Source organism: Lynx rufus, unplaced genomic scaffold (genome assembly GCF_022079265.1).
Source record: "Lynx rufus isolate CCGP_SWC_20201006 ecotype Redwood Valley unplaced genomic scaffold, mLynRuf1.p SCAF_17, whole genome shotgun sequence".
Classification (NCBI taxonomy): Eukaryota; Metazoa; Chordata; class Mammalia; order Carnivora; family Felidae; genus Lynx; species Lynx rufus.
The window spans coordinates 21524876-21534856 of record NW_025814831.1 but is presented as its reverse complement, the minus strand read 5'-3'; the positions used below and the strand labels follow the sequence as shown (position 1 = coordinate 21534856).

At 35.2% G+C, this 9981-nt stretch overlaps 1 non-coding gene across 1 annotated transcript; it reads right to left on the bottom strand.

Moving 5' to 3' along the window:
• Positions 1-1560: 1560 nt before the first annotated feature.
• LOC124512726 (U6 spliceosomal RNA) lies at positions 1561-1667 on the bottom strand. The gene has a single exon (XR_006962236.1). It is a non-coding gene; the product is annotated as a U6 spliceosomal RNA (small nuclear RNA).
• Between the last annotated feature and the right edge of the window lie 8314 nt (positions 1668-9981).

Sequence of the window (9981 nt, the reverse complement as noted above, 5' to 3'; positions counted from 1 at the left end):
TAAAGTTAGCCATTTGGGTTTTTGTCTCCCTATGTGCCAGAGCAGAGTTGTTACTACTGATGTAACCAATTTGTCATAATGTACACAAATTTAGGTTAATAAGTCAGTAAAAAGATCACTGTTTGGAAATACATTAAGTGTTTCAGGTTTCAGATAAATTTTATTGCATGAAATTAAACCATGGTAACACAAAAGCAATATGAAATAATTTGCTAGTTTCTAACAATATTAAAAATGTTTTATTCATAAAGGTTTAAAGACATTAACAGTAATCAAACAATCCAGAAAACATCTTGTATATAAAATTCTTGAGAAATAGTTATTTACAAAATGACTCCCACTGGTGAAAAACCAGGACACTATCATAATTCAGTTGCTGAACTTCCATGAATTAGATATGTCTTAGAGTTCTTTCAGCAATAAATATTCTTTATAAATAAAGAGAACTGAATAAAGAACTCTCTTGTTTATATCCTTTGTTCCAATAATTCAGTTTCTAAGAATAAAATCCTAGGGGGATAACTATTTTTTTAATGGTTTATACACAAATAAAACTATTTACACCCAACATAAATGCTTATTTATAGAGGAAACATTTAAGTAAATTGTAGCATACCCTTATCATGGAATACCATGCAGCTATTAAAATGATGCGTATAAAAAATTACGCTTATAATTTTTAAAGAAGTAGATAAAAATCTTATAAGATTATAACAAGGCTGCACAGTTTTATGTGCAGTATATCAATTATGAAAAGGTGCATAATACTCTGCAATAGAAGGAAATAAATATGTCTCTTTGCTGATGATTGTATTATAAATTATTAAGTTTCTTTTAATACTTTTGTATATTTCATTAAGCCTATATAATACCATTGTTATTTTTTAATTGTTTTAAAAAAATTTTTTAACTTTATTATTGAGTATCTTCTAATGAACTGACTATGTGCTGAAAACTTAACATTTTCTTCACCCACTGCTCTGGATTTCCACCTTGTTCAGAAAGCTTGGTTACAATGCATGATTAGAGAATGCAGAGATTACTTTATTTAATATTTATTCACCCTTTCCATAACTATTGGGAAATAGTTCCAAAATTACTGGAATTTAAAATCTTTTGAAAAAAAATCTAGTTTACTCTGTATCTAAAGAAATCCTTAAGTTGCTTGCTCCTTTGCAGTTAAATAGGACTTATAAAACTGAAGATTCACAGTAATCTTCCATTGGCTGTTCTTTCCAATGAACCACAAATGATTATGTACCAATGTAGTTTTCTTAGGTCACTTGCTTACTGCAATAGTTGCTTTAGGTAATACTTGTTCAGAACTCATAGTGTACTAAGGTTTTATTTTTTTTTTTTAATTTTTTTTATTTTTTTTTTATATGAAGTTTATTGACAAATTGGTTTCCATACAACACCCAGTGCTCATCCCAAAAGGTGCCCTCCTCAATACCCATCACCCACCCGCCCCTCCCTCCCACCCCCCATCAACCCTCAATTTGTTCTCAGTTTTTAACAGTCTCTTACGCTTTGGCTCTCTCCCACTCTAACGTCCTTTTTAAAAATATGGAACGCTTCACGAATTTGCGTGTCATCCTTGCGCAGGGGCCATGCTAATCTTCTCTGTATCGTTCCAATTTTAGTATATGTGCTGCCGAAGCGAGCACTGTACTAAGGTTTTAAAAATGCATTTTAAACAACAGTTCTTGTCTCCTGAGTTGATATTCCCCTAAGACTAGAGAGCTATAAGGTTTCTTTCCTTATTTTTAATTGAATCTGTCTACTTGTTGCAAAGTGGTTGCAATTTAGAGTCCTGCCTTTCTCAGGCATGTTATTAGGGAACAGATTGTGTTGTTTTCATGACAGAGTTGAACTTCTTTCTGAACCAAAACACAATTGAAAACTTTACTGAAATCAGTCCCTGAAATGATCCAGCCCCTCTCCCTCTCCTTCTCCTTCTCCTAAAACTAGGTTCTCACGAATTTCCCAAAGTGAAGCAATAAAAGTAAGTTTTCTGAAAATCATTAGGATGGTGCCAGTTTGCCAGATTCAAACAACTCGAAAACGCTTGTCACTGAGCGTTTTTATTTTTTCATGCCTGAACCTCAGACAACAATCAATGGTCTATAAGGTTTGCAATGTGATATTTGAGGAAAATCAGATGGGATACATTTAATGGAACCAGAACTGGGAAACCCCACTTCTCAAGTGAGTGGATGGAAGGAGAAAGACGAGATGTTCCTATTAAACTACGATTCTACAGGGCACTGTTTCCGTTGTTGTAGAACAGAATTTTCTGTAACATATCCTATGTTTCTAATGTGCTCCTAAGACTACATAATTCTTGAGGTCCTACCAGTCAGCACTCAGGGAGAAAAATGGCTTCTGCTAAACAACCTCCTTAAGACCATCCTGTAGAACCAGAATGCTTGAAGAATAGCCCTACAAGCAAGGGGAATTTTATTAGAAAGAACTTATTCACTTGGAATGAAAATAGTACACCAGAGGCTAACACCACCAATCATAGAAAAAAGAATTGTAGAGTCAGAACTGGGAAGAAATCTAATTTATCTAGATCCTTCTTTAAACTCCAGAGAGGATTGTAATTAATTCAAAGAGTGTGAACTGAATATTTCTACTAAGTATAAAGTTGGCCAGAGTGAGTTTGTTCTCCTGTGATTTGGGGTCTAAGGCCATAGATTTTGTAGACATTCAGTAAATATTAATTATTAGTAATGATTCTATATTTTCAGTGAAATACCATCCTACCCTACAGTTCTTTCAGTGGCTAATGTAAAACTTTTCTGTGACAACAAATTCTAACATAACTAATGGCTTTCTTAGACAGTAGCTTCTGTATACAAGGTCATATCATGACCACTGTTTTTTCTAGATTTTAAACATTTACTATTAGTTTCCAGTTTTAGTCCATTATTCTCTCCATCCTCTATGAAGTCAATGTCAGTGAAACATCAATGAAACCTGTTTGCTACAAAATATTCTCCTGCACTAAAGTGAGGGCATAAAAGGAAAGATGTTATTTATGGTTTTATTAATAAAATTTAAGGAGGCCCTTTGTGACCATTTTAACTGTGTACCCCACATTTAAATTCCATTGTTCAACCATTTTTTATTGCTGTTAATGCATGAAGAAGGACACTTTCAGTTTTAGACTAGACAAAACTATACCTTCTCAAATCATAAACTCACCTATCAACAAATTTGGTCTTCTCAGATGTTTCCTATGTTCTGAATTACCAACTCAGTTCTTTTGCATTTCCTATAGTTCATCATGTGATTGGAAAGCAAGGACATTTGGCTGCAGGTTACAGTAAAATAATTGAGATCTATTTGATTATCTTGTAGATATTTCAGAGAAGAAAAACTCATTCAATTGTATTACTTTAAAGAAAACAATGCTCTGAGAATACCTTCAAGAAATAATCCCATCCTAGTATTATCTTTAGCTCATTAAATATAGGTTAGTAATGTCCTGGGCATGAATAATGGGAAACTATTTTACCTTTCTAGATTGCTATTAACAAGTAGAGATACAAGCCTATCTTTATCTTGATAAGTTATAGTGAAAGTGAAAGTGATAGTTTTGAAAGTGATAGTGAATGGTGATTTCCACTCATGAAAGGTTTTGAGGTCTGTATGCCTCTTTGAAAACCTAGTACTTTTTAAAAATAGATTTATACAATTAGTCTAATTAGGATTGAAAAGTGACCAAGTCTGGCTTAATACTAGATAGAACCATGCAATTTTGGAGACATATACTATAGTCTCTGCCTTAGAGAGCCACACTGCATTTTAGCATATAAAGGTTGTGAGTGGTCCTGCAGTAAATATGTTAATATACAGTGTAATTTCCATGTTTCATGAATTAAGCATAGAGTTATTTTCATATGCTTCTACATATAATTTTGTAGTCACTTATAACTTAAAGATGTTGCATGAAAGACACTTTATACACAGTATAGTTTCAGTGAGTTAGCACAAGTCTACTCCCATAAGCCTCCACACATATGTTTATAAACCCCTGTAACCAATGAAAGATGTTTCTTGAAAGACAGTTTATACACACTGTAGTTTCAGTGAGTTAAGCATAAGGCTATTCCCATATGCTTCTACACATAGGTTTACAAACAATTATCTTTTTTTATTATCTTTAATTCTAGTTAGTTGACATACAGTGTTATATTAGTTTCAGGTGTACAATACAGTGATTCAACAATTTAATACATCACCCAGTGCTCATTGCGACAAGTGCTCTCCTTGATTCCCACCACCTATTTCAACCATTCCCCTCACTCCCTTCTGGGAACCATCACTTTTCTATAATTAAGAGTCTGCTTCCTGATTTCTCTCTTTTTTTTGTCTTTGCTCATTTTTTTTGTTTGTTTCTTAAATTCCACGTGTGAGTGAAATCATATGGTATTTGTCTCTCCCAGACTTATTTAACTTAGTGTTATACTTTCTAGCTCCATCCACGTCATTGCAAATGACAAGATTTCATTCTTTTTTATGGCTGAATAATATTCCATTCATCCACCACTGGATATATAGGCTGTTTCCATAATTTGGCTATTATAAATAATACTGATATATGCATAGGGGTGTATATATCCCTTTGAATTAGTATTTTTTGTATTATCTGGGCAAGTGATGCCAAATAGAGTGCTAGTTCTTACCTAGGTAGGTCTATTTTTAAATTTTTAATGAAGCTTTATACTGCTTTCCACAGTGACTGCACTAGTTTGCATTCTCATCAACAATGTAAGACTGTTCTTTTTACTCCACATTCCCACCAACAACTCTTGTTTCTTGTGTTGTTGATTTTAGCCATTCTGACAGGTGTGAGGTGATATTTCGTTGCAGTTTTTATTTCCTTTCCCTGATGGTAAGTGATGATGAGCATCTTTTCATGTGTCTGTTGGCCATCGGTATTTCTTCTTTGGAGAAATATCTATTCATGTCTTCTGCCCATTTTTAATTGACTTACTTGAATTCAATTGAATTTACTTTAATTTACTTGATATATATATGTGTGTGTATATACATATACACACACACACACACTAACTCTTTATTGGATAGGTCATTTGCAAATATCTTCTCCCATTCTGTAGGTTGCATTTTAGTTTTGTTGATTGCTTCCTTCACTGTGCAGAAACTCTTTATTTTGATGAACTTCTAAAAGTTTATTTTTGCTTTTATTTTACTTGCCTTAGGAGACATATCTAGAAAAAAGTTGCTGTAGACAATGTCAAAGAAGTTACTACCTGTGTTCTCTTCTAGGATTTTACTAGTTTCAGGTCTCATATTTAGGTCTTTAATCCATTTTGAATTTATATTTGTGTATGGTGTAAGAAAGTGGTCCAGTTTCATTCTTTTGCATGTTGCTGTCCCAACACAGTTTATGGAAGAGACAGTCTTTTTCCCATTGGATATTCTTTCCTGCTTTGTAGAAGATAAATTAACCATATAATTGTGGGTTCATTTCTGAGTTTTCTATTCTGTTCTGTCGATGTATGCGTCTATTTTTATGCCAAATCAAAACATACTTTTTGATTACTAAAGCTTTGTTATATAATTTGAAGTCCAGAACTGTGATGCTTCCATCTTTGCTTTTAATTAATTAATTAATTAATTAATTTTTATTGCTTTGACTTTTTGAGATCTTTTGTGGTTCCGTACAAATTTTAGCATTGCTTGTTCTAGTTCTGTGAAAAATGCTGTGGGTATTTTGAGAGAAATTGCATTAAAACTGTACATTGCTCTGGGTAGTATAGATATTTTAACAGTATTTATTCTTCCAATCCATGAGCATGGAATGTCTTTCCATTTGTTTGTGTCATCTTCAATTTCTTTCATCAGTGTTTTACAGTTTTCAGAGTTGCAGGTCTTTCACGTCTTCCAGATGCAGAAGTTGGGTTTATTTCTAGGATCTTATTATTTTGTGTTGGATTTATTTCTAGGTATCTTATTATTTTCGGTCCAATTATAAATGGAATTGTTTTCTTAATTTCTCTTTTTAATTTTTTTTTAATTTTTATTCATTTTTGAAAGACAGAGACAGAGTGTGAGCAGGGGAGGGGTAGGAAAGGGGAAGACACAGAATCTGAAGCAGGCTCCAGGCTCTGAGCTGTCAGCACAGAGCCCAGTATGGGACTCGGAGCTACAAACTATGAGATCATGACCTGAGCTGAAGTCAGATGCTTAACTGATTGAGCCACCCAAGTGCTCCTCTTAATTTCTCTTTCTGCTGCTTCATTATCAATGTATACAAATGCAACAGATTTCTATACTTTTATGTTGTACCCTGTGACTTTACTGAATTCATTTATCAGTTCTAGCAGTTTTTTGCTGGAATCTTTTGAGTTTTCTATATATAATATCATGTCATCTGCAAATAGTGAAAGTTTTACTTCTTCTTTACCAGTTTGGATGCCTTTTGTTTTTGCTGTCTGCTGTGGCTAGGACTTCCAGTACTATGTTGAATAATAGTGGTGAGAGTGGACATCCTTGTTTTATTCCTGATCTTAGGAGAAAAGCTCTCAGTTTTCACTATTGTGTATGGTTGTTATGCTTTGTCAAATGCTTTTTTCTAAGTCTACTGAAATGATCATATGGCTCTTATCCTTTCTTTTATTAATGAGATGTATCACACAGATTGACTTGAGAAGACTGAACCACTGTCGGAACCAGGAATAAATTCCACTTGATCATGGTGAATTATTTTTTTAATGTATTGTTGTATTTGGTTTGCTAGTGTTTTATTGAGGATTTTTGCATCTATATTAATCAGGGGTATTGGCCTATAGTTCTCTCTTTTAGGGGTGTCTTTATCTGGTTTTGGTATGAGGTAATGCTGACCTCATAGAATGAATTTGGAAGGTTTTCTTCATTTTCTATTTTTTGGAATAGTTTGAGAGGAATAGTTATTAACTCTTCTTTAAATGCTTGATAGAATTCACCTGTAAAGCCTCTGGTCCTGGAGTTTTTTGGTTTGTTTGTTTTTTGTTTTTGTTTTTCTGATTCAATTTATTTGCAGGTTATTAGTCTGTTCAAAGTTTTTATTTCTTCTTTTGGTAGTTTATATGTTTCTAGGAATTTATCCATTTCTTCTAGGTTGTCCAATTTGTTGGCATATAGTTTTTCATAACACTCTCTTCAACTGTTTGTATTTCTGTGGTGTTATTTCTTCTGTCTCATTTGTGATTTTACTTTTATGAGTCCTTTTTCTTTTTTTCTTAATCAGTCTGGCTAGAGTTTATCAAATTTTCAAAGTATCAGTTCCTGGTTTCATTTATCTATTGTTTTTTTCATTTTTTAAGTTTCTATATCATTTGTTTCTGTTCTAATCTTTATTCTTTCCTTCCTCCTGCTAGTTTTAGGTTTTTTTGTTGTTGTTTTTGTTTTTCTAACTCCTTTGTGTGTAAGGTTAGGTGGTTTGTTTGAGATTTTTCATGCTTGTTGAGGTAGAACTGTATTGCTATAAGCTTCCCTCTTAGAACTGCTTTTGCTGCATCTCAAAGGTTTCAGACTATTGTGTTTTCATTTTTATTTGTTTCTAGGTACGTTTTTATTTCTTCTTTGATCTCCTAGTTGACCCATTCATTGTTTAGTAGCATGTTATTTAACCTTGTATCTGCGGTCCTTCCAGATTTTTTCCTGGGACTTGACTTCTAGTTTCAAAGCATTGTGGTCAGAAAAGATGCACGGCATGACTTAAATCTTCTTGAATTTGTTGAGGCTTGTTTTGTTGGCTAATATGTGATCTGTTCTGGAGAATGTTACTCCTCTCCTCCCCACATTTTATTTTTATTTATTTATATTTTTCCCCATATTTTAAGTAGATGTTGTTCTATTTTACATCCTCTTATTTTGTGAGATTCTTGACTGATTTTTTGTTTACAGAAGTATTCATGTTTACTGCTTTTGTGCTTCCTAACTTCTTACTGTCACTTTTCATCTCCCTTTCCACTCAAAGAGCCCCCTTTAATATTTCTTGCAGGGCTGGTTAAGTGGTCATGAACTCCTTTAGCTATTGTTTGTCTGGGAAACTGTCTCTCCTTCCATTCTGAATGATAGCCTTGCTGGATAGAGTATTCTTGGCTATAGATTTTTTCCCATTCAGCTCTTTAAATATATCATGCAACTCCCTTCTGGCTTGGAAAGTTTTTGCTGAAAAATCCCCTGCCAGCCTTGTGGGGCTTCCTTTGTATGTTACTGCCTTATTTTGTCTTGCTGCTTTAAAATTTTTTCTTTATTACCATACGTTGCTAGTTTAATTATATCATGTCTTTGTGTGGAACTGTTTTTGTTGAATTTGTTGAGAGTTCTCTGTGCCTCCTGGATCTGGATATGTTTCCTTCCCCAGATTAGGGAAGTTATCAGCTATTATTTCTTCAAGTATAAATTTTCAGCTCCCTTTTCTCTCTTCTTCTTCTAGGACTCCTATAATACAAATGTTATTACATTTAGTGGAAACACTGAGTTCCCTAAGTCTAGTTTCATTTTGCATAATTCTTTTTTCTCTCTTTTGTTCAGCTTGATTACTTTCCATTACTTTGTCTCCTAGGTCATTAATTTGTTCCTCTCTTTCTTCCAGCCTGCTGTTCATTCCATCAAGCATGTTTCTCATTTCATTTATTGAGTGCTTTATCTCTACTATGTTATTCCTTATCTCTGTGTTAAGGGTCTGACTTATGTCTTCCATTCTTTTCTCAAGTCAAGTGAATATCCTTGTTCTCATTGCTTTAAATACTCCATCAGGCATGGTGCTTATATCTATTTCACTTAAATCAGTGACCATGGCCTTGTTCTGTTCTTTCATTTAGGATAAATTTATCTTTTTTCTCATTTTTTTCTAAGTCTCTATGGCTGTTTTTTTGTGTTAGGAAGGTCAGATATATCTCCTTTTCCTGAGGGCAATGACCTTATGAAGAAGAGGTCCTGTACTGCCCTGTTGTAGAGTGTATCTTTTTTTCCAGGGCCTGGTGCTTCCTGGAGTGTCTTTAATGGGTGCTACATGCACTCTGCTGCTTTGTCCTGGCCACTTTAATCTTCAGGCCAGTCATCTGCAGAGGGTCTCTTTGCTTATTGGTAGCAGTGTTTGGTTCCTGGCCTGAATGTGACATGTTTCAACTAGGTGTGCTCTGATATGCTTGTGAAATGAATTCTGTCACCAGAACTGAGACTCCACAAAACTCCTGACATGGGAGACCTGGTGTGAGCATGGTTTTGAGCCAGTCTTCTAAAGGAGGGAGGCAGCTGGAGCACCTGGGTGGCTCAGTTGGTTAAGCGTATGACTTCAGCTCAGGTTATGATCTCACAGTCCGTGAGTTTGAGCCCCACGTCGGGCTCTGTGCTGACAGCTCAGAGCCTGGAGCCTGCTGCAGATTCTATGTCTCCCTCTCTCTCTCTCTCTGCCCCTCCCCTGCTCATGCTCTGTCTCTCTCTGTCTCAAAAATAAATAAAAACATTTAAAAAAAATTTAAAGGAGGGGGACTGCTAAGCTGGGACTGATGCAAGAAAGACTGAGAAGCACTATTCCACCAGAGCATGGGGCCAGGGGAAGGTCAGGGTGGCAGGGCTTGGTGTAAGCAAGTTAGCTAGCAAGTGTGGGCATTGTGCTGGCTTCTGCAGGTGGCCCTGTGCTTATACTGAGGGGTGAGGGAGGAAATGGAGCCAGTCAGTTCCTTTGTTCCCAGACCGGTCTCTCCATGAAGGCTGTCTCTCTGAGATGTGCTCCAAGATGCACAAATAATCTCCCCATTATGCACCCCAGGCACTCTTCAGGTCACTGTTTCCCTACTGTATGTTTGTGGGTTGTTTGCTTGCCTTCTCTCCAAGAGCAGCATGATGTCCTCTGGGCTCCATCTCAGCCAAGCCGGTTGACCTTTAAAACTCCAGCCTTTAAGCCTCACTGGTTGTCAGAAGTCAAGAAATTTTCCTAGCCAATTTCTAGGGGAG